This window comes from Aythya ferina (assembly GCF_964211825.1).
Source record: "Aythya ferina genome assembly, chromosome: 6".
Lineage (NCBI taxonomy): Eukaryota > Metazoa > Chordata > Aves > Anseriformes > Anatidae > Aythya > Aythya ferina.
In genome coordinates this window covers 22,441,122-22,467,490 of record NC_140303.1, presented here as the reverse complement: position 1 = coordinate 22,467,490, position 26,369 = coordinate 22,441,122, and the positions used below count along the sequence as shown (strand labels likewise).

Here is a 26,369-nt window from a genome sequence, read left to right as displayed (position 1 = left end):
TTGGAATTTTGCAGAGCCATTCAATGGCTGCATCTACTGTTACAGCTTATAACACTTTGCCAACTCCAAAATATGTCTTAGTAAACTTTATATCTACACTCAAGAATTTCTAAACCTAGTTGAGTTTGGCCTTGTGAGAAATTGGGCTCTGTAATTGTGTTGTTTTCATGTGAGAGTGATTGTTGTAATGCAAATATTCCCCTCCTGCCTAACATTGTACATGGTCTAAACTCTCTTCAGAGGCCTTTGTGTGGGTTGCTTTGGGGTCTGCCTTTACACTATTGACAATTATTTCTGGATCAGTTATTTACTCTAAAACAGAGCCTAAAAATGAAAGACGCCTGTCTATGTAGAGACTCATCAGGACTCTGATGGTGAAATGGAATGGAATGGAATGGAATGGAATGGAATGGAATGGAATGGAATGGAATGGAATGGAATGGCATGGCCCAGGGACCAACAAAGATCACCAATAAACAGCAGTTACTTTCATTTTCCTTACACTAGTACATAAAGTTGACAACAGAAACTCAGAACTGACAGGAAGGTTGGTTACAGTAAGAAGAAACTTGTTTGTAAAATGTTGTTTAAAAAGTAGAGCAATGCATGTAACACTGACAATGAAATAATTATACAAATTCATAACATAATTAACATTTACTCAATTAATGTAGTGATTTGAAATGTCTGTAAAAACTGATGGGGTACAGTAGCTGTGAAGACTTTTTTCCTTCTTCTTAGTGGAGATAGAATGGGCTGGCTGGACATAATACAGTACCACATACATGTATACCAGCTAGGTACAAGATTGTTGCTAACTCTGGAAAATTACTTGTTCTGCAGCAAGAGAGCTATGTAGATAATAAGCTATGTAGAGAATTCTGTTGCTTGAAAAATGAAATCTGGCTTGAGAACCTTGATATACCCATTTGAAGATAACTATGAAGAAAAAAAATGTGGTAGTTGCCCAGATGTGTTGACTGGGAATTGATATGGGGATAAAATGTTTTATCCCCCAATCCAGGAGTCATTCCTAACATACTCATTTATGATGTCTCATTGATGAAATTTTCAATTCCATGGAAGAGACCATGACCAGTTGCAGATATACATCCATGGATCCCACTCTGGCTGATTTGGCAGAACTGTTATAGGCATCAATGTGTCACTATTTCACTCAATAAATGTGTAACAGTGTTGTCGACGGAAGGAAGACACAGATGCTCAATATGAGTGAACAGTGAACTTCAACTTTAATGGATAGCTCAGTCGCCTTTTATCTAGTTCGAACATAATCAACTCATACATATTGCAAAAACTAAGCTCAGGATTGGCTAACATTTCCCGCTCTTTTCAGGTAGTTCCTCCTTCTTTTAGCCACCGTCCCGCCTTAGGGACTTTCCCCATCGCTCAAGGGCATCGTGTCCTTGAGCCTGATTGGCTCTCAGCCAGCTGCATACGTGCCAGACTCATGTGAGTTGAGTACGGTACTTCCCTAGCCCATTGCCTCCTAACTGCCCAACATCCACATGTCCTATTTCACTTAACCATTCCTCCACATAACAGGAACATTACTAGAAAGTGAACTGGAATGCTTTAGAACAGAAAACTTCAATGATGCCATAGAGGGAAGACCTTAGATGGGAGCATTAATACTAGTTGCAAGTAACTTCTTACTGGCCAAACTAAAGTCTGAAATATTTGACCATCTGTCCTGTTCATCTCAGGAGAGATATAGGATATCAATTAATTGTTGTCATTTTGCTAATACTCAAGTATTAGGTAATGCACAGGAAGTTCTAAACAATAAATGCTATTTACTAGGCTGCAGGGGCAGAGGTTTTCTTCACAGAAATAATTCACAAAAATATACAAGGCAAAAATGGGATCAGTTTGAATTCATTTTTGACATTTAAAAAGAGGTTACTCATTTAAATTACATTTTCAAAAAAGCAATCCACAATAAACTGTTACTTAGAACAGTAACATGCCAGTTAAATATAACTGATTACTGTAATTCTTTGTATTAACCTGGTGATTATGTGTTTTGTAATAAACCTAAGATTTAAAAGTAGTTAGAATGCCAAGAAAAAAAAAATCTTTGCCAGTAAAGTAAACTCATGCTCAGAATCAATAAAACTTTTCTTTAGTTAAGTGGTAATTTTCTGATAATATCCACATTTTCTAGCATGTATATGTCAGAGTGTCCTGATACATCTTAATTTTTCATGTAATTATACCTTATTTCATTTAATACAGGGATGCTTTGTCTGTGGAATGAAAAAGAATGAGCAAATGTCACTATAGAAAACCTGCAATCTCCAGATACACTTGCAGAAATAATGCTGGCAGCTTTGCTACTAGTCTACTTTCAACATCTCTCTCAAAAGAAAAAAAACAAAAACAACACATGCACACACACAAAAAAAAAAACAAAAACAAACAAACAAAAACACTACAGTATATTTCCTGTACAGAAATACTTGATGGTGCTACCTGAAAAAACAAGACTAAGATCCTCAAACATCTGTTAAGCTCTGTCCTTGTAACTGCATGCCTTCCTCTTCATTTTTTACTAGTCATTTTTGTCTTTTTAGCTATTAAGAGAAATTATCCAGTCTTCAAATTCTTCCATCCTGAATTAACTGCTACTTTAACCATTGCAGCAGTCCCAAATCTAAACCTAAATTCTGATGATTTTTCAAAAAATCAGAGTTCAGCAGGTTTTTGTGTATAGAGACATTTTCCTGTAGACACCAAAAATGGTACCAATTTAGCCTACAATTTCATGACAGGGTCAGTGCTTGTAAATCGTGTGTCAGGTTTGTTTAAGTACCAGTCATCCAAAGTCACACACTGCTTGAATACACATCACCAGGGGAGTATGACACAAGGTGGCTTTTCAATGTCAGAAGAGGCTATTCAAGAGCAAAGGACAGTAATTTGTTCTGAATGGAGTTGAAGTCCAGTGCACCACATGTTGTGGGTACATATCAGAGCCTCAGCACTGGACTCAGAAAGGTGTTGGGATTCACTAGTATTTCTGCTAGGCTGGCATCTAAAAGGTTTCACTGCCAACTACCTACTAATCAATCCTTAAGTGCTTGAGTATTTTCAGAAGAAAGATGAGAATAATAAATATTCTGAAGCTTGCAGGATTACAGTGGAAACAACCAAATTCCAATTCTAGTTGATACTGAGATATTAAATACAAAGTCTACCATGTTCCACGGGTCCATTTCAGGACACTGACACAACAGTATGCTTGCAAGAATCTGATATTCTGGGAGATGCAAATTACACGTTCCAAGCCTTCTCAAGATTAGGTGGGGAGTTAAAACCTAAATGTGGAACTAGACTTTCTAATACCTACTTAATGGCCCTGATCATTGGATTAATTGATATGAAGCTTTTCAGGCTTTTTGAAAGAGTAAAATTGCTATCTGAGACCCATCTCTGTGAATGCTCACTGCTCTGAATCTTCCATGGAAATAGGTAGCTTTCTTCAGCCCAGAATTAAATATCAGTATGTCTCGGAAAGGTTGAATTTAGGCTTTCATTTCCATCCTGTGAACGTAAGTGGCTACCTACAGGCTGGTTACGGTAGCAATCATTTCTAAGCATCTTGCAGTCCCTGTTGATAACATAGAAAAAATGTGATAACCAGTGTCAGGACTGTGATTACTGCAAGGGATCAGGGGACAAATGAATATAAGCTCCCTGCAATTTAGTCTATGTTTTCTAATACCAGAAAAAATCTTCTATATTTCATTGCTCTGTATTTTTCATAGGTTATATTGCTTGCCAGATTCTCCTCTTGTCCATCACCTTCTAATTTCCATTATGTGAAATTGTAAAGTATAAACCTAGAAATAATACTTGTAGACATTTAGTAGGGCTGAGCAAACACTTCACAGAAGTGAATAATTTATTTAATAGCTTTTAATCTCTGCTCACAGTTGTCAGTGAAGATATTTCTTTTCTCAAAATACATTTTTTATTCATTTTTTCTGTGAAGATATGGCTATGCAGTGTAGTATAATACGTAACTAAATTTTATTGAAATTGATTTATCTATTTGACATTATTCAGTTTGAGTATAACAAAGTTATATTAAAGAAGGTAGTGTTAGGAAGAGTAAACTGGAAACAAATTAGTGGTTGGAGGCAGGAAAATGTTTTGTGATATTCATGATATTAAGAAAATAATGGCTGGTCAGGTAGAAGAAAAATATGAAGAAATGATAAGAAACATTAATTTCAGTGAACATCTACTTAAGGACTGACTGGCCAGAGTGCAGGTACTTGAACTGGCAGAGTGCAAAATAGGAGGTGAAATAGGTTCTCTTCACAAATAGGTGAAGAAAACTATCCAAGTGCTGCAGAGGTTGCATGGTAATGTGGGATTCACACAAATGGAGGGAAAACAAACGTCCTTGAACATCTTACAAGATTTGTTGCTTGAAAGAGCTAGGTAATACTGAAGATCCAGCTCAGGTACATAGGGTGGACAGTACAGTTTATCTTGGCATGTAACAGGAAGGTAAAAAATACTGCTGTGAAACTGGTAGGCAGTCAAAGGAGTTTGCAATAAGTCCCTGTTAGCACAACAGTACAGCAAGGATACGGTGCTTGAAGAATGACAGATTTCAGCTGGATCACAGATTGTAGATTTTCCTGGAGAAGGAAACTTGAAAGTTAAACAGATCATGAGTGCAGCTTGTCTCAGAACCACAGAAGTTATGTTTAGAACTACAAATAAATCTGATTTTGCCTTTGAATATTGTTTAGGTGACACAGGTGATTAATGAATAGGGGCATGAAGGTGCATCCTCATCTAAGAATTTAATATTGATGGTTTTTAAATCTAGGAATATTTTTCTCTAGTATAAGCAAACAGACTGCCTGTGTCTACTGCCAGTTTACTACAGACAAATATAACTGAGAGGCAATAGACAGTGGGGTTTTAACTCCTACAGGTTGCACTATTTGTTAAACACAACAGGAATGTAAACGATTTTGCATCTAATAAATGCATACTGACTGCAACATTAGAAGAATTTATAGGTCTTGGGAGCTAGAGGAAGAATATGGAGCTTGTAATCACAGCATAATGAATGTAAAGTCATGACATTTTGAGAGTCATTATATATAGATGGGAGTTCAGTATAGATAAGAATACCTATGGATTTTGACCTGTCCTTGAAATATATAAATGGTGCTTAGATGCTAAATTCATTATGGCCTCTAGTGAGACTGAGCTATTCATTTTTAAACTGATTAATTTAAGTAAGTATTGATGAAACACTTTATAGCAGTAAATATGTAAAGATCATGGGCAAGCACACTGTTTTATAAGCATATTATCGTGTCTGCAGCAAAAAGCAATTACAGGTAGCTATTTTGTCAATTTTTTCTATATACAAAATAACATTTAATCAGAAAATTTAAAAATTGAATTAATTGTGCTATTCCATACATGGAACATAGTTTTAAGTATTTGCAGTGAAATGTGCTGCAGACAGATATGATTAAAGAACCATAATCTTAAAGAACAAATGGACAGCAGCATTCAGGCTCTTCTTCAGGATATGAAAAATGACAAAGCCAATGGTACCTACAGGTTGGCCTACTAAATAATTTCCTGTAAACTATAAAAGGTATGAAAATGTAACCATATGTTGGGCTGTCACTCAGTATTACCAGGATTTGCACAGGCAGGAACCCTCACTGGGAGTCTGGAAATTACAGGGAGTGGAACAACCTTTAATCCTAGACATAAGACATGGACATTAGGACATTCGGGGAAAACTGCTCTGCTGCGGGCTATTTTGTGCCTATTTTGTGAATAAATAGAGCAAAATAGTCATCGGAGATAGCAGGTATCATCACAAAGACTGAAAGTCCCTGAAAAAATTAAAGCATAAAGTGAAAATGCTATGTTAAGTCATTCTCTAGGTACCAAGTGTAAATCAAATTGGATGCAGCTCCAGTGAGAAGAGACCCAGTACACTTCTTGTGTTTGTTACATGCTGCTAAATTTGCTGATTAATGAAAAAACAGTCCTTTTCTACGCTAAGATTCAGCTGTAAATCTCAAAGGATTAATGTGCACATCTACTGGACATTAGCGCCACCATAACTGACTTCTTATGGCTAATAATAGCTACAGTTCCTTAGTACTATTACCTTTATTAACTGCATTTACTGAACCTCCCTACCAGCTCCCCACCCCCTGCCCCAGTTTACAAATGCTATTCCCAAGAGAGCTTTTTTTTAAAACAAACAAACAAAAAAAAAAAAATACCCAAAATAAAATGGCCTATTGGCAGTTCCAGCAGGATGTTTTAAAATGATTTAAAAACAAAATAAAAGGCAGTTTTCTGTGTGTTCTGTCTAGTGAAGTGATGTATGCAAAATATAATACACATTTTAGCTTATCATTGGTTTACTGTACAGACAAAATTGAAGACTAACAGATAATGTGTTCGTAGTACAAAGTTTAGGATTAACTTCCATGTTTAGAAAAATTATATAAATTATTAACTCTGTAAAATTATTGCTTCATTTACGCTATGTCTTTTGCAGCATCTTGAAGCCAAACAGATGTCTTGAATTAATTTGGGTAGACAGGAGTCATAAACTTTCAAAGCTCTGTTGACCTTCGGGTAACTATCAGAAATTACTGTACCTGAAGATCTTATCCCTTTGCTTTTATGGATAATTCTATCTTTGGCTAAAGGTCAAAATTGGTCTGTTCAATAAGCAATTTAAAATTAAAAGCTGTAATAATGGTTCAGCAAAGATCTGTCATTCTGCTGTAAAGTGATTAGATATACATAGTTATTTGATTAAATTTTCCACTTAATGGTCTGCATGTATAAAAAAAAGTCTGAAACTACCTTAAACTGTTGTCAGAATACTGTATGTAAGTGCATTTATTTTACATAGATTTAGTGATGTTTGTAAGCTTTGGGATGTGTTTGTTTTTAAACATCTTTTTTTTTTTTTTTTTTTTTTTTTCCCTATGGGATTTACTTCAGAAGCCTTAACTGTGAAGTAATGCAATACTTGTGATGAAGTAATAAAATATTTTTTTTTAATACAGGTATCACTCTTTTCATGCCCATTAAACTCAGGTTTCTATGTACTTCCAGTAGAATAATCTACCCTACAGTATTTACTCATACTGGTTTGTATCAAGCACTGATACAATTGTATTAGCTGAAATAATACTACTAAAGACAAATTGACTCATAATGAAATAAACTACACTGAAATAGCTAAAACAAAATTTAAGAACAAGGAAATTTTGTGCAGTAAGAATTTTTTAGTATAAATAAGAAAATATATTTCATTGCTAGCAATGCTCTGCATATAAATCTTGAAAATAAAATCTAATTTTGGAATGAATAGAATGGAAAAAATCTGTCACATATGTTCAGGTTTACCTTTTGTCAAGGGGAAAGTCCGAAATAGAAGTCAGAAATTACAGCTAGAAATGAATCTACAAATTTGATCTGTCTGCTCAGACTTGTTAGAGGATTGTGTAAAGATTTTACTTGAGCTTTAACTTGCATTTATATAATTTTCAAACAAGTAAAGGTTTTAAATTAGCCCAGGTTTTCCAGGAGAAGTTTAGTTCTTACTGTGGGGGTATCCATGCAGGTAATGACCCATATGTTTACAATCAAACATTATATCTTGGTTACAACGTGCAAACTGCACTGGAGAGATAAGATCAAGAAGATGCCTTTAGCTTGGCAGTGCTTTTACATATTCTGCATTGTCAAGATTTGAATTAACGGAATGGTTCCATTTTCAGTCTGCAATGTGATTTCCTGGGAGAGTAAAACTGGAAGACAAAACTCTATGAACCTGGACAATGTAAATGATCTCTATAAAAAATATATTACTAGAAGCCAAGGGCCAGGAGGCAGAGGAGGGAGGAAGAAAGGCTGAGCTGTTTTACTAAAAAAATATTGCTCAAGGACCACAAATAATCATTATTATTTGAAAAGACCAGTTGAACTGTTTCCTAGAGACAGAGATTTAGAAAGAGTAAATGTCTCCAGAGATTCTTTATCATTACAACTGCTTTTCCTTACTTTTTTTTTTTTTTGATACATACAAGAAAACAAACAAACAAAAACCTGAGTTCCCTTTCTTACATCTCATTTTGTGAAAAATAATTTTAAATATTCTACCCAAGAACAGGAATTACAACTCCTGCTGTGCACATAAGATTGCTTCAAGCCCAAAGTGCCTGAACCTCCAGATTTTCATTTTGTTATCCGCTAAATGAATTGCTCGGGTGCATCATCCCAGTGCACACTAGTATCAGTTTAAGGTTATGTAAGCTTCAGTACAAGTTGACAAGGTGTTGGTGCTTCAACCTCAAAAGAAATGTTAATTTTGAGCTCACTGGGCCTTTCCACTGGACCTAAATCCCTTGATCTACTCTTACCTGAGGTGCTACAAAGAAGCACAGTAGTGAACTTACTAGAAGGGCTGAGGACACACTGTTTAGGTCATCTGCAGCCTTTGCTGGCCCCAAAATTTTAGGAACAAAACTCAGTGTTCCCTATAGCAGGCTGGAACATGAACAACAGGGACAGCACTACATAAAAGGACCTTTGTACCATTGACAATATACACAGTAAAAGCATTCAAATATGTGATACAGGTTAAAAGAAAGTATTGTACATTGGAAGCTGGGGCAAAGAAACAAACCTATCAGGCCTAAATGATGACTCCTGCCAACTTTTTTCTTGTGTTCATATAGTCACTTCTATTCAGGTTTCTTTATTTGCCTTTTACTGATGGTTGAGTACTTGGCATAAGCCTTGCCAGCACATTCAAACCCCTGAGGAAGCAACACTGAGCCTCTCTGTCAGAAATCCTGCTTCTTCAATGCCCTAGGCAGGTCATGAGCGAGGCCGATAGCTGCCCAAGCAGCGCAGGCAGAGATTAATGATTACCTCGTCTCATTCTGACCATTCTAGCACAGCCCTGGGCAGTTGTTGGATGCCATCCAGTCAGCAGTTTTGCAGTCCAGGAAGCTGAGGGTAGCTGGGAAGGAGCACAAATCATAGCTATCTATCCTTGGCTTGTGCAATAACAGCCCATGGTCAAAAACCAGTCAAAGATAAAAGAAACCCACGGATTTGGCAATGTTATTTGCACTGGTGTCTGACATCAGTGCTGTCTGTAAGGCCACTTGGCTAAACCTATGGTACATTTTGAGCATCATTGCATGGTCTCTTTTTCATATTAATGAGCCAAGATTATGCAGTGTGAAGATCTACTGTACCAAAAAATGTAAAACCATATTGTGATGTCTGTTAATTAGTATTATTCCAACTACTAATTTAGTGCCTGTTTCTTTGATATAATCTGCCCAAATTTTTAACCGATGATGTATAACTTTCAATCCATTTGTTAGGACTGATGACATCAGGGGCTTGTTAATAGTAACAAACACCAGCTCTTGGACTTGAACCCTTGTCCTTCTACTTGCATTGTGTGGGAGGTTGTTCAAACTCAAGGTTTCAGTGGCGAAAGGAAAAAAACCTCCCAAAGTAATATGAAGATAGATGCAACTGGTACAGTTCTGCACATTCATTTCTTTTAATCTTCTTTATCACCGTGCTGTCAGAATATATTTAATATCATGTAAATTCTGATCTACTAAGAGAATTTGATTAGTTCCACATCCATTGCATGACTACAGTGTTTTAGAATAGTGAAGCCTTTATAGCATAGAATTAAGTTGCTGGCCCAGCATACTATTAGCTTCAGATTATCAGTGCAAATTTTAGTATATTAGCACTGTGTTTAATATAATGGGGCCTAGCCTGCTACAAAATTCCTGGGACCCTGACAGAGAAAGCTGTCAAACAAAAAGAGCCTAGTAGTCACTGGTAATGGCATATATTTAAGTATATGTGCTCCTACACAGTAAATTAAAGGTTTTCACTTAGCCACTACTGGACTGGGCAAAAGTGGCTTTAGAGAGAAGCAAAGTGAAGGTCTGCTGGCCCTACAATGTGTGGCATACATCACGAGCATAGACAAATGGCTTTGTTTAATGAGGCCAGTTGCCTCTGCACTCCCATTAAGTCAAGTGGCAGGACAAAGTCCATAGGTGTAAGGATTTTGTGGAGAAGAGGCTCAAGCTCTTCCATCCATTTTTCTGTTGCTTCTCAGCTGAGAGTCTTTCACTACACTGCTGTGACTCATCTGAAGAACCAGGAAAAGGGCAATCTTGCACAGTAGGTATCAGTAATGCCAACACAATGACAATGCAGCAGAGGATGGGAATAAAATGAGGGTCCATGTTTTAAGTTTTACAGTCTCCTGTATAGCAACCTCTCTCACCTTAATCCTCATTAATTTCTTGCCCACTAAATAGGATAGCTTCAGCTGTGGGTAAGAGATCTTCAGAAGTGGTATAAATGGTAGCTTTGATTTATGCCAAATGCAGCAGTATGGCATAACTTTGGCAGAGATTACTTCTAAATTTGAAAACTATTGGAGAGCTAAAACAATGAAATACAAGATGAAAAGGTTTATAGCTGCTGGATATCAGATTCAAATTTTATATCTGAAACAAGACAGTAAAATATTAGAATATCAGTTGCACAAAAGTGAGTTATCAAAGTATTGTAGCTCAAAACAGTATCATACATGACACACATATGGACATACATTTCTTGAAGCCAAAGTAATTTCTAGGATTGAGAAATATAATATAAACTAGTTATATGATATACCAAGGATCTACAGTTTCCAGAAGACTACTTTTCCTATATCTCTGCTAGCTGAGTTGCTAATTGAGATTAAAATCAGAGATTATCTTTGTTGATTGGCTAAAATCAGAACAGAGTTTAGCAATTACAAACATCAGAAATACAAAAGCTGAGACACATACACATTTTTGATATCCAGAGTACACCTGGATATCAAATAAAATTAACTCCAAAGTCATTCATCAGTCTGGAGATGAAGGTTTTCACGGTTTTCATGAATACAAGGTCAATATATCCTAAGGACATACTCTACCACCAAATGTAATTTGACAGACCCGATAATACATAATCCACAACTTCACTGAATGTTGTCAAATCTTGTTGACAATTAAAACTTTTCCAGTGCTACTCCTTACCAAATGAGCTAGATTAAAAGACAAAGCAAAATATGATAAAACAGTTAGTTTACTCTGACTACCGTAGGTAATGCTTAACAGCTTACATTTGATCCCTACCTATCTTGTAAACAAACAGCTATTTTTGGTACTTATTCAGACTGGGGAAGAGACTCATTTCATATAGATACTCAATTTGACATTATCTTTTCTCAAGTCTGTGTCCAGGTACAGTTACCTCAAATTGTACTGTGCAGTCATCTATATTATTACCTCTGAAGAAATTTTTCTCAGCCAAACATCCACAACCAGGACCCAACAGTGAAAAGAAGGCAGAAAAAGACAGCAGCAGCCTCACATTGTCCCCAGCACTGATAAGTTTGATCCTGGAGATCAATACTACCAGAACGAACCACGCAGAGCACAGACACGGCTCTAACATCATTCCAGCTAATCCTTAAAGGGAAGGACCAAAGACCAAGTCTCCAGAGAAGCAAGGGTCCTAACTTGCTTCAGGAGGCAGGGTGCAGGAACAGCAGAAGCTAGGAAGGAAGGAGCAGCCAGGTATCCCATACCAGGAAAGGAGACTGTTGTGTTGCTTCAGGCATTCAACATTCCAAAAGAAGTAAAAAATTCCGTGAATACTGAATTCTTCAGCAACTGAAAAGATCTTCACTCCCCTAAGACTCTATGGTAATACTGCAGTCATTTAAACATGAGCTCTCTAAAAGGTGTGATATCTATAGTATGCTCTGCTGAAAGAGGCCTCGTAAGCTTTGTGGTGACTTTGTGTACTCTCTTCCCCTGTGTGACACTGCAGTACTCAGTAAAAGCAGAAGGTTTGATCAGAATATGTGAGGAATCCAGCAGGGGAATATATATATTCTAAACAAATATCCCTGGACCTCAAAATCAGTTTTGATAACATTTTGGAGGGCAGTCCTATAATGAGAGCTTGACAGATGCAGCTAGAATGCACTGTCTGAAGAGGACATAAGCTCCTTGCTAATCAGTTACTTGCAGGAAGACTCAGTAGCACATGGGAAAAGAGGAGATAAAAGAATACTTACTCCATCTGTAATTGTTCTTTGAGCTGTTGTATTTAGAATGGATTCCAGAATCTGCTTCCCAGTTGCTAAGCATGTAAATTGTAAGGGAAACCTGGAGCATTATGAATATTGAGACCTTCATATTGTTACATGGGAGCAGAAACTGGCACAGGTACTTCTGTACGCCTAAGTTGTTGTTCAGGGGTCTCCAAACTTCCAGATGAGGGACCAAGTTCCTGTATGGTAGAAATCATGTTGGCAGTAAGACCTTCAACTACTGTTGCTTTCCTTGTGTAAATGATGATAAAAAAACGTGGAACATGCAGCAGTGCATTTTTAAGAGGAAAATTAGAAATAGAAGTCTTCTGCAACAGCTAAAGCAAACACAACATCTTTTCATTTACCATTAAGAGAAGGCAACGATGCACCTGCAAACTTCATTCTGTATTTGGTCAGTTACTACTGAAGGAACCCAACTATAGAGAAAAATTGTAAATGGCTTTCAGATTGTATTTTCTTTGCCAGAGATATCCTGCACAGCAAACGCATGATGCAGCAAATATGTTCTGTCAGGTGGTGCAAGGACAGATGTAATGATGTTCACATGATGACTTAATATTAAAATAATGGTAAAAACAAAGAACAGCCACATTTAAAACAAACAAACAACAACACACAAAAAAAGCCATGCCAACTGTGTCTAAGTCTGTATTTAGTGCTAAAACATCTAGTTTCTTATAGCTGTCTATGAATACATGAGTTACAAGTTTCAAGAAAAAATGAAAATGTTAAGCTCTCCTAAGGAAATAGCTACCTTCCTTGTATATTGAATTCTTTCTATTTTCTTTTTAAAAGTTAACTTCAAGTGAAAGGATGTGAAAATGACACTTGTAATATTTCTGTGACCAAAAGGACAGCGTGCAAGTATAAAGCAAATTTTATATGAAGTCTGAGCAAATCTGCAGCCAAGGCCACGCAAATCTGCAGCCAAACAGACCTAAAATGGAAAGCTGTAAGGATGTGCTGCGGACAGCAGTAATTCCAGATTATGACTGTCTGCTCAAAGATACAGGAAAGCCTACCAGCATAAGGCGTATGAAAAAAGATCTTGAAAACTCATTCGTGCCTCTGATATTTCAATATGATAAATTCTCTGCTTTCAGTTTCAATTAGGAGATTTTAGAGAAAGGAAGAAAAATGAAAAGGAGGATGATGAGCTCACAGGGGAATATTTTAAATAAACACATTCCAATATTTTTTGATAAGTGTTAAATTTTCACTTAACTACTTTCTTTCTGAATATCTACTGCCTAAGTTTATGCCAATTGCATATGTACTAAAGACTGAGAATGGCAGTATTACTTGCGAAACATTTACAGATGGAACAAGGTGCAGCGAGTTATTGCACTATGTTATGCAAAGGTTTTCATATCTAAATAAGAGTGCACAGACACAGAACACAGGAGGGTTTATAAAACCAAATTACGGTACTGTAACAATATACCTTTTCTATTGAGGCTGGATATGTAAATCTCCTATGTTTAGGGTCAATGTAAAGGATTTATTGGGGCTTGGTTCTAGATTCACTGTCTTCCAGAGGTTTTCTTTCTCTTTCTGCTCTTTTTGCTAGACATCTCAAAACATTAGCATTGGCAGCAGAAAACAGCTCAGTAAATCACCTTTACAGAGCCAATGCAGAAATACCAGATGATGTGAACTTAGGGATAAACTCTACTATTCCTGTTTTCCCAGATATTAGAGAAATGTGTTTTTGTGCCACTTAAAGACAATCTTGTTACTATGCAAGCTACTAGAAACGATTGTAATCATCTTGCCATTGTATAAACTTAGGGAATATTTTTCTCCTTGATGAGTAGGAAGCAACAAAGGTAAAATTGTTTTTTTCAAAGGATATTATTGACAAAGCTGAAGAAAGAACAAGTCTTAGGCAGTGAAAACTAATATTTTAGGTTTGAAAGATGAATGATAAGACAAGGAATCCCAAAGCCCTTCACAAAGGAAGAGAGAATATTACCTGCTCTCAAAATATTTTTACACTGTGGATTTCACTGAAAGTTCCTCTTAAATCACTATTAAAATGACCAGAATGCAATACTTCTAGGAAAACTGTGAGAACAATCCTAGACGTGTTATCAAAATATTGAAAAAAGACAAGCAAAAATGAGCTGGATGCAATGTTTTATCCTAAGCAACAGAGCAGACAAAAAGAAATGTAGTACTATTTTTTTAAATACAAATATGTGCATAAATGTATCAGCAAACAAGGGAGCTTTATAAACATTAACCGAAGTGTACTCATTTTCTATCACACTGAAATAGCTGTCTACATTTCTATAATCTTCCAGTCAGGTTGTTAAAAAATATCTAATGCTACATACTTGTAATTTGAAAATCTGATCATATCAAACTCTTTCAATAATGGAAGCTGTACCTGCATCAAACCACAGTTACTATCATAAATGGTGCTTAAACGTACTCTGAACAGAAATTTACACTTTGACTATGAAACCTGTGCATAAGCATGCAAGGCAAAAAAAAAAAAAAAAAAAAAAAAAAAAAAAAAAGCAGTATAGGCCTATGGATGTGTTGGCTTTGGGTTACTTTTCTCCCCATTGATCTTATGGGTGTTTTTTGTTGTTTGTTTGTTTGTTTAAATGTCCATATTTTGGACACATCCTTCACTATTTTTAAATGATGCTGCATTCTGTGATTGTTTGTTTGTTTTGTTATTTGTTTGTTGTGTGTTTTTTTTTCAAATAGCTTAATTTCACTTCTGTGGCAAGTGGAGTTATTCACATCTGTATGGAGAATCCTAGGTCTGATTCTCATATGATGTTATGTATTTTTCTGGGCAGCTGTAACTGAGCAGATTTTGTAGCCTCTTTTCAGGTTTGAAAAATTGTACCAACCTCAAGGCTGCAAAATTCACCTATGCCCTGGACAGCCATACTAAATAATTAAGATGTTGTGAATTATTACTTCCTTTTAAAGCATGTTCTTTTCACTGCCCTGACCTCTGGTTTGTTTGGGTTCAGCATTATCCTGTTTTCCTTCCTCCTCTATGTAGTTTAGCTAGATTATGCAAATTAAGAGAAAGTCTGCCATCTGTGTGTAGCTGCCAGGTCTACACCTCCTTGTGTAGAAGCTTATCAGTACATAACAATTTAGAACATCAGTGCCAGTTTCTACTCTGTGAGGTTTTTTTTGTTCGTTTTTGTTGTTTTTTTGCATTTGCCTCTTCCTATTTTCAAGGTGGTAAGTTTTCTACTACAAAACTTACTACAATTTCCATACTATCAAGGCTGTTTTCCCCTGTGCCCCACAAAATGACATCACAAAATGACAACACCTGTTGACTTCCATCGCACCAAGAAATCCATGAAAAAGTCCTTGCAGGAATTGTAGGGCATTAAGGATTATGAATCTAGACAAACTGAAGATCATGCCATTTTGAAAAGAGCTACAATGATTAATTGTCTGCTTCAGAAGATTCTGATATTTGGGAGGGCATCAGCCTTCTAATAGATGCAAACTGCGCATACACCAAAGTTAAAGAATTATTTTTTTCTTTTTTCTTTTTTTTTTTTAAATAATGTGCTAATATTATGTTTAATACGCTAGTATGGGAAATCCTTTAGACACCCCTCTGACCAATATATTGATCTTGTTAATGCATTGTTTCTGTAAATAATTTTGACAACGGGTGGTAAAAAGAATAGAATTACTAATTAATTTCAAAACATGTATGAGCAAATCCTGAACTTTCTTTAACAGTAGAATTTCTAGCATGATTATGGTTATGAATAGCTTATGGATGAATAATATATAAATAGGTAGGAAAAAAAGTTATTTATGGTAGGGTATGTTTATTTAATTTCATCCTTAATTAAAAATTTATGTGATTTTGAAAGTTTTTTTTTTTTCCTTAGAACTTGAACTTGTGTAGAATCTTAATTTTTGTTATGTTGAAAAAGAATTTACACTCTATGCAATATCTGATTTATTTTTAAACTGAATATAGTAAGAAAGCAAAATGCAGCTCTGCTTTTATTGGCCCTGTTGCACATGGAATAACTCTATCAAGTAAACTGCATGATTTCAGCATGACAGATAGCAGAATCTGGCACTTATCTTTCTGTGAATGATAACATAAGGAAGCATTTCAATGGACTTGAGAATTTAAAGAATATTATTAAACAAAATATTATCAACAAAAGTTTTAAAGGTTCATGATATGGGGTTGACTTACACTTTTAACTAGAAAATAGTACTATAAAATACATATATTAACTAAAAAGCCCAATTATTTCACAAGGTTAGAAATTTGTCTGTTTCTGTTCCTGCTAATCAGATTGATTCCCAGAAGTATTCCTTAGGATCCTATTCTGAAATCCTTCCCCCAAGAGTAACATTGAGTTATCATTGCTTAAAATTCCTTACTTCTCCTCATCCTTTCCCCCGTTGACCTAGAAAATAATCTTTTTTCTGACTGCTCACTATCTTTTTGTTGCAAAGAACAGAATTAGTCTGATACTGCTTTTCCAAAGTTACGCTACTTTACTGGATTTATTATTATCTTTTTTCTTTTTTCTTTTTTTTTTTTTTTTTTCCCCTCTGAGGGAAGTGCGTAATAGACTGTGCAATCCATAGAAAAAATCTTGTACTATGGAAAATTTAGCATCAGTATTCCAAGAGAGCTAAGACAACATAGAATCTTTGTTGAAAAGTGCCTATATAATTATGTGTTCTACAAGCCAGCAAACATGGATGATGCCAAATATGCTGCATCTTTCAAGGTTTCCATTGACAAAAGGCCATTCTGAACTAGCCAAGTTCAAGTATGCTTCTTTTTACTTCTAAAAACAGAGTTGAAAAAGTTTTGTGCAGATTTTTTTTTGGAAAGCATAGAGATACAAATCATAAAATGTTTTATTTATGATTATTTGATTAAACTAATGCACTGGGTATTCTCATCACTTTCAAACACTCTGGAAAATTTGGACTCTATCAAGGATTATTTATTGCTGGAAAGAAAATAAGTAGACAGAAGCACTGGATATTCTACTCTTGCCTATTTTTTTTAATATGTGCACTTTAAAGACAGACTGTCTAATATCAAAAACAATGCACAGTGTGCTACTCACAGGGCTGGCATGACATATCAAGAGCTCCAGAAACCAATTCATTTAAACCTCCAGCAGTTCATTTCCCCTCCCACTGTTTCAAGAATTCGGAGCCAAATTCTTTCTCCCATATAGTTTTGCTGAAACTATTTGTGTTACTTCAAGCTAAGATGAACTTAGTACTATGTTTCTCTACTTTCTCTTACATATTACATCCTTCTGGGCAGATTTTCTCTTGATCTTGCATGGTATTTCTCTGTTGACCTGAGCAAGGGGTGCTGATTCCTCTTCTCAAGTGAAGAAAATTAGGGTCTTTGCAGTATTACATTGGAAATTGTTTCTTAATTGGTGTAATCCAAATAATTTATGCTTATCAGACATTTCTTGAAGGCATCTTGAGTTAACATGGAGACATCTCAACTTGTGAAAAGGAGAGCCCTTATCCTGTAGTTCAAACAGTCAGCAGGTTTTTTTTTTTAACTACCCTTGTCTTCCAGACTGACACTACAACTCCGTGGCTGCTTTAATGCAAGATACGTATGGGCACCTGCTGAAAAGGGTGATTGCACCTCCTCTTCCCAGATTTGCATGGCAGTGCAGTAAGTCTGACTGAGCCAACTGAAAACTAATCTTCTTTTTTGCTATATTAGTTTTCAGCCAGATCAGCCCATGATCTGATTCATTGCCTGGCTGTGCAAATGCTGGTGTGATGATGCAGAATTGGCCAAGGGTAGAAGGAGCGATGGGAATCACACCTTCAGTGACAGGCTGCGCTCAAAGCAGATTAAGGTGATTGTACAACCACAGCTGAATTACAGCTTCTTGTCTTGACAAACAAAAAGAAGGGAGGATGTGATATTATGATGTTAACTGACCATGAAGCTGTGCCACGTTTTCACAAAACATGGGAAATGCGTAATTATTCAACTTCCTACTGGCCTAGGTAGAACTGTACCACTGTACCTGTCCTGTTTCTGATGTGAGAGCAGCTGAATCCATTTGTCATCTGTTGTTCCCTTTTGCCAAAATGTGTGAAGTTTAATTAATGACATTTTTAAAATAAAGGAGCCAGAACAATATTGGATCAGAGTAATGGGATGTACAAAGATAGAAATGTTTACATTCAGAATGAAGAGACAGAGAGCAATTCTTATATTGATATATATATTTTCAGGGGTAGAAAAAGGAAACAGCACAGCATATCTATAAATAACTTCCAAATGAGTTTGCGGTATAGGGATCAGATGAAAACAATTTTACTCATGCAGAGCTCCTAACATATCCTCTAGGCAGTACAAGTACTCTGTTAACAGATACTCAGTATTTCAGGTCAGGATTTCTAGTAAACTGCAGATGATGGAGTTCTTTCTTATAATCTGGCTTTCTATAAACTTTCAAGTGCTTGCACACACATACACACACACACAGCATCAAAAGGAGTACAAAAATCTGAAGGGACGATGGAAAAGAACAGCAAACCAAGAAAAAGAAGAATACAGTCAAATATGGGGGAAAAGAGCATAAAAGTAATCACTTGGGGAATAGTACCAAGGTAAATCCATAATACATCTTCTTGTCAGTTAATCTCTGTTGTAAATTACATGGGTAAATCATAGAAAGTAATGCCACTACTAAAAGATAAAAGAACAAATAGAGCACATTAAAAATACTACCGTGGCAGCCATTGAGAAAAAGATATTAACAACATTTGTCAATGTATTTTTTTTTACTAATGACTTGGTACTTTCTGCACCCCCATTTATGTTTTAAACGCACCTGATGACTGCTTCATCAATTTCTGTTAAACCAGAGCCTACCTCAAAAAAAGCCTATAAATATTCAGTACATTTAAAAACACTAGAGTAAGTAAATTATAGTTTAGAAGTAAATAACGTAAATCTATTTTGTATATGTATTCTCAGCATTGTTGAAGAAAGAAATAAATGTAGTTACAGCAATTCAAATATTTTGTCTCCCAAGAAAATATATGTTAAATTCAAAATATATACATATATATAGTCCCAGCTGAATAAAGCTACTACCTTAAGCAATGGAATACTTAGATACTATGAAACAACCTTATTAAATTTTATATCTTTTCCAGCACTTATGCTTTAACTATGCTTCTTTCATATGAGATTTAATGCAGGTGTTTTAATGTAATTATGAGTAGCTGATTTCATACATATAGCATATATAAAATCTGATTTTCCAAAGTGCTGAGTTGTTGTCATACCCTTTTGTACCATTTATCTTTTGTAAGGTAATGTTCCTCAGAACACAGCCCATGTAACTTGATAGAGTACTCCAGTAGAGATCAGCAAAAATGAGACACCAATAAGTCTCTTGGTTTTGTTCCTTTTTTTAAGCAACTCCTGACCCTGGGGCTCTTGTTCCTTGTGATCCAATGTGCTTCTGCAGAAGTCCTGCTGGTGGCCCTTCCCTCTATTGCAGAAAAACACTGGGGTGACTCTCTGCTAATGTAGTCAAACAACATGGGCAAGACTGGCAAGTGATTGAATAACTCAATAAAAACAAAGGAGAGCAATGCTATTAATATTCAGAAAAGTTGCACATTTGGGCTGTAACCAGTTTTCCCATAACCTGAACACTCAGAGATGACAGCCTAAATCTGACACAGTAGCAGAACCTGTTATTTATAGGAGACCATTTGCTGCTTGTGCAGAGCTTATGCCTATTAACTCTCCAATTTCAGTTCAACTTCCTTAAAAGCTCGAGTCTACCTTTTATTATGATGTTGTAGCAGCAAGGATAGGGCAGAAAACACTCTGAATTCCAACGTTACTGAAAAGAGAGTTTTCTCAATAAATACCTGGAGGACTGGATGAAACAGAAAACTTGAAGACATGCTGTGCAGAGTTTAAAATACCATGAGCTTGTATTTGGAAAACAATTTTTATCATTTTTTATTATTCTACAATGGGAGGCTGTAGAGGATGCAGCCATTCCCTGAAGAATGGGTTCTCCCTTTCCCAGTAGTCCATATATGAAAATATTCCCACATTTTAAAGGAATAGTAAATTCTAATACGTGGCTCATTCTGTCTTCATATCAAAATAATTTCAAAGTCACTAGTCACAGTATTATGCTGTAATTATTTGGTTCAAAGCAGATTCAAACTATCACTATAAGGATGGAAAATGCCTGAGCAGTTTTACATATCCTTCTGCTGGCATCATTACCATGGAAGAGTTGCATCCCTCCTTAACTGAGCTAAACTCTGTTGAAGGGAATGTCAGCTTTTGAAGAGCTGGCTGCGAATACAGCACACGCTACTGCATTGGCTTGGTGAAGCCATGACCCAGATATATGTAAAGACACATACTCAATTCCTTTACAGAGTTCACAACACTCCTCAGTAACTAAGAGTACCATAACATTAGGTTTACGGTGAGTTTTTTTTTCACGGTAAAGTGTTCTGACAAGTATAAATACAGTAGTGAAGTCCTTCTGCCATTTCACTACTTCAAATAAACATCAAAAGTGTACACAGCCCTCACACAATTTATAAGTTGTCCCCAAATTACTCAAACTCTGTCATTTACTCTCATAGTAAAGAGAGGTCTTGTTATTTACAGTGTAAAATTAAAGCAAACATCATAAAAGGACACTGCCAAGTAACAAATTTAAAACTATATATTTTTGTATACAATTCAGAAGCCTTCATTTTCTGTAAATATTATGGATTAAAATGAAAATGTTCTGATGTTTGTTTCCTGGAAAAAAAACAGGAGGAAAACCAACTTCTAACAGGTGATAACCTGACTGCCATCTCTTCTACAGTGTAATTCCAAAAATATTTCTGAAGTTTGTTTTGCAAAGATACCTGCATAGTTTGAATGCTAGAGAAGAGTACATGGGAATACTAAAGAAATTGTTCGTGTCTCAGTAAGGATGTTTTCTGTCCTCTCTATGTAGGCTATGACTCTGTGAATGCTGGTCTAGCTAAGCTTTGTGTTAAGTAATGTCTTAATTATTTGGCTTCTTAACAGAGCTGGGTAAAGCTTTTCTCAAAATGTTTTTTTGTTTTTGTTTTTGCTTCTGGAAGAAATGATATGCTCATCATCATTATCAGAATCTGACAAACAATGAACATTTGCAATTTATTGTTTATGAAAGCAAACTGATGCTTCTTGAATCTTCAAATTAGGATCTACCTTCTTCAGCTAAGAATATGTCCTAGTCTAGTTTGACATTTAAGAAGATAAAACAAAATACTATTTTTAAACATTTTTGTTTGTTTGTTTGTTTTGAATAAAATTTGTAAATAAAATAAGTAATAAGGAAATTCACAATTCTTTTGACTTTATTAATAGAAAATTAATATTAATATTAATATTAATAGAAAATGCTTTGATTAAACTCAACTGATTTTGGTAGGTATAAGGATTCATTTCATGAAGAATTTCAGAATGCTTTTCCATTTTGGACCTGAAAAAATGAAATAGGAGAATTTCTAATGAAACAGAAAATCTGCTTCCTCTTTACCTAAAATTTAGCTGAGCATTAAATGTAGTTAAGTTCAAACTAGAATTAATTACTGGGTTTATAAGCTAAATATAATGCATTTGTATTGATACTTGAGACAAGAAGTTAACTGAATACGTATGAAACCCACTGTTTCTGCAATTTGGGGGGAATCAGTAGGAGGACTGAACAAAGAAAGATAGTACAGTCAGTCTTCACATGACAGAACAAAAAGAAATTCATATCTCTAGCAGAATAATGTGTGCAACATAAATCACAAGAGAGAGAATAAATATGAAAGACCAAAGAAAAGAGAGGCAGCACACAGAGATGCATGTACAACTGAAGAAATGAAAAAGAACAGAGAGCCAAGTATCACACCAGCATAATGGCAGAAATCAAATTATGCAGAGTCTGTAGGAATATTCAAAACACTGAAATGTACCAATAGGTTAGACGTTTTCACTACAGAAGCAAAACCTTGGAATTTGTTTATACTGTTTTAAGAAGGTTCAAGCATTCTATAGCACATATTCCGTAGCCAGTTGTAGAACACAGGAATTGCTGTATTTTCTAAACTTAAAAATCTCCCTTAAAAACACCAATGTGTTATTTTTCTCTCTAGTGAATTTCCTGTTCCTTAAAGGCACTAATCTGATAGCACTGTGCTGTTTATACACTGAATGTACCCTCTCATTCTACCAGCGGGCCTAAAAGCTGGAGGAATCAGTTCTAATCTAATGCAAATGAGGGCAGTTTGGTTGCCCTGAATACTGAAGTCCTTGTTGAATCTGCGAGACTGACAACATGGTTGCCATCTGTCCAGCCAGCAATGTGGTGAAGATAAGCATTACAGTCCAAAAAAAACTATTAGCTGCTAGCTGTTCTTCTCTTCTGAATGCATTCGAAGTCTAATTATTATGAGATGAAATGCTCTGTAGTTCAGCCAGCAGTTATCTTTAAGAGCTACAATACTGCCTGCATTTCATTTCATATATCAGAATGTATATGAGGAAATTATTTCAGGTGACACTTCCAAAATGTTCAGTATTATGCATGCTCTGCTGCAAACAAAAGTAGCAAGAGGTTGACCACAGATGGTAATGACATCAAGCCAACAGTGCATGCGATACTCCTGCCCCAAACGCACAGTGAGGCATAATCCCTACTTGGGGATGTTGTTACCTTACAGAAAAGTAACAAAAATTCCCAGCTTTCTTCAATGCATTGGACTTCAACACTTACTGTCACAGCAATGAATATGTCAGCTCTCATCACGTGTTGGATGCAGGCATTTGATTATGGGGTACAGGAATATCTGTGCATCTGCCCAGCCAAAAGAGGAAGAAGGGCTAGCTAGCATCATTAGGAGTGTGCCTTTTATCAGGGATATGCTTGGAGGAGTATCTGGCTGCACAGTTGCCACGGTCTCTTTCAGCCTGGAAGCTGATGTGGCTGATGGATAAAACTGCTAGCTCACTCGGCCATATGGGATCCAAGAGCAGGAGTCAAGCTGTGCTACAAATGCATGGTATTCATAACTTGCTGCAAAAGGTATGGCATGGGAATGGAAGGGAAGAGTCTCATGCTCAGTCTGTGAGGTTTCATGTATGTCTCAAGAAAAGAGCAATACCAGCTATTTTCCTATACTTGATTATCTTTATTCTCTCTCTCCTTTCCCCTCCCCCCCCCCCCCCCCACACACACCTTCAACCTTTTAATTTTATTTCCCTAGGATTTGTCCACTTCTCTGCTATTGAACTTGCCTACAAGTTACGAAAACAATAGGGGTGGTGAGTCAAAAGGGAAGGATGTAATTAACATCTAGTCATTCTCCTCACTGTCCAATAAAAATAGAATGCAACACAGTTGGAACTCAAAACAATAAAAAGTCTCTTAGCTAAAATGTTAGTATTTAGATTTATTTACTTTAGAGATGGTGGTTGATTATTTATTTATTTTTTTGTAACAGAAAAACATGCTGAGATGCAAGAGATCTTGGAAAAGATAATGCTCTTCCAAGGCCTGTGAAAATAGATTCAGTACATTATAGAAAATTATGTTTTGTTCCCAGAAATAGCTGATTTTCCTTGCTAGGTTTAAAAGATAATGCCTTTTACTTTCACCAGCAGGAAGACATTTAAGAGATTTTTTTTGCCAATTTTTCAGTTTGGCAATGGCTCAAGTTGGTATTCTTATATACCTGCAGCCCTTAAAGTAGTAGTATGAATTAAAATAAAATTTGGTTGAGACAACTAAAGGTCTTACATACTTTTAAGATAATGTAACCACAGAGCAGAGGAGCAAACAGGTAAGGGGAGCCCATAAAAAGAGAACCCCACATATACTGCTACAAATATGCCTGAAGTATAAATTTCAGTACAGGAAATGCAACCACATTACTGTTGATCAGCATAATTTCATCTTGAGAAGACAGTATTGAATTCATAAGAAAGTAAATCAAAACAAAACATAAACAAAAAAAAATGTATTTGCCCACCGGAAGTGTGACAAAAGACAACTTACCTAGCATGACTAAATAGGATTACCTTGCCATATGTTCTGAACCAAAGACATTGACTATTCCTAATATTGCAGGCAAACAGACAAAATCAAAATCTATGTGAAAAAGCACAGTAGGCGTCTAAATCAAATACTTAGGACTGAAGGACTGACAAGTAAAGAAGTAAGTGCCTATCTAACAGGATTACAGTGACCTGTTCATAATCTTTACCATTCTAATGTGATTCACTATAAAGCTAGGCTGCACAGCTACTTCCAGTTTGATTGCTAGTTGCAAGCATTTTGTTTATCTGAAAACAGAGAGTGAAAAAATAAAATAAAATAAAATAAAATAAAATAAAATAAAATAAAATAAAATAAAATAAAATAAAATAAAATAATAAAATAAAATGAGATGGGGATTATAAATACTGTCTATTCATGTTCGATGGAAGTTAAGCCACCACATATGCTGGGGGAGAAGTTGGGGTTAGGGGTTAGTGTCGTTCTTTTCTATGCTATATTATTAGTTTTGTGATCTTGCAGACTCCTCTAATAGCTTCCTTATCAGTACTAACTGCATACTGTGCAGTATGTTCCCAAGAGAAAAAATACTGAGATAAGGCTTCAGAAGGGTATTAAACTGTGCTTCCACAGGAATCAGGAAGGCTATGGCGAGATGACTTAGTTACCTGAAATGACTACTGCAGACTCAAATTCCTGCCCAGTTTCATGGCAACCTCTCAGTAGAAAATGTCAGTTCACAGTTTCCCCTTATTTCCTATAGGAACAGCAAACATTATGGCCCTTCTTAAGTCTTGTACTTGATTCATATTAGCAAAACCCTGGTGTTTAGGCAACCCTATCATCCAAATGATTTAGATGGTAGGGTTGCCTAAACAAACCTAATTGTTTGTCCAAATCAGACACCTAAATTAGAAATCTATTTGATGGTGCATGTCATGATGGTGCATGGAATTTAAGTTGTAATTTTGACACACGGATGAAATTCAGGTTTGTAATGTGTTTTAATTGTGTAGCTGTATATCAGGGCCATACCTGTGTGCCTGCCCAGCGCAGTCATTAATGACTAATTGTTCCAGGAGCTCTCCAGGTGGGAATTTAAGATGGTCCTGGAGACTCTTAACATGCTTAACTATGTTGTTTACCTTTCTGGATAGAGAAGCTGCATAAGGTGTCCTCAAAACAATTTTGGCAGAAGAACAACCTAAACTTACATAGATAATTTTAAACATTCAGAAGAAACTCTCTCTGCAGATGCAGGAATGCAATATAAGACAGTCTTTTGTGTGTAACTAAGATATTAGGAGATGGTTTAGACACAGGTTAAGTTGACTGGTAGAAACACATCATGAGTAGGCTGGAATGATCACATAGGACCCTATTAAAAAAAAAATCTAATAAATTAGGGGGATTTTGTTAACAATTACACTGTGATTGTGCAATGCTAATATATGTACTGATATGGACAACTCTTAGCCAGCTTTGCTGTTTTTCAGAGACTCTTATTCTTCAAGCTACTCCTTCAGCACATTGTTTTTAATGCTGGGATTCACTGTCAAATGACAAAGCTGAAGATATTCTAATCCAGAATTTATAATATTTGTGAAGTATCATTTTTGTACTATTTACATGGGAAAAAGAGATAAGGTTTTTCTTTTATTTTAAGAGGAAACTCAAAATAGATTTTGTGAGACAAAGAACAGATTAAAAAAGAATGGCTATCAAATTAATTGCCAAGTTTGAGATAGGAGATGAAGTGAATTACTGGAAATATTTTTCCAGCAGTATTGGTGTGCAGACTTCAAGTTCACATTTGGTTTTTGCTTCTCATTTCTCTAATTTCTTATTCCTTTAGCATTAACATGGAATTGATTTCAGTACTGTCCAGCAGCAAAGGAGGTAAAAGATCAGGTATTCCCCCCATTCCTAGCTAGATAAATACATGGTATCTATCATTTTGAGTATTATTTTGATTAATAAATTTAGATAACTTGTTAGCATCCCTAAGAATCAACACC

At 35.8% G+C, this 26,369-nt stretch overlaps 1 protein-coding gene and 1 long non-coding RNA gene across 5 annotated transcripts in view; one reads left to right on the top strand and one right to left on the bottom strand.

The window, feature by feature from the left end:
• LOC311438623 overlaps positions 1-26,369 on the bottom strand; it is a 227,453-nt gene that overhangs the window by 52,425 nt on the left and 148,659 nt on the right. For 2 of the 4 annotated variants that reach the window (XR_014694225.1, XR_014694227.1), the window contains one exon: positions 21,643-21,789. The exons of the other annotated variants lie outside the window; for them this stretch is intronic. This is a non-coding gene — a long non-coding RNA (uncharacterized lncRNA). Of the gene's footprint in view, positions 1-21,642; positions 21,790-26,369 lie in introns of those variants that run through there. 4 annotated transcript variants of the gene reach the window in all.
• Positions 1-26,369, top strand: part of B3GALT1 (beta-1,3-galactosyltransferase 1) — a 202,925-nt gene that overhangs the window by 43,725 nt on the left and 132,831 nt on the right. The window lies entirely within an intron of this gene.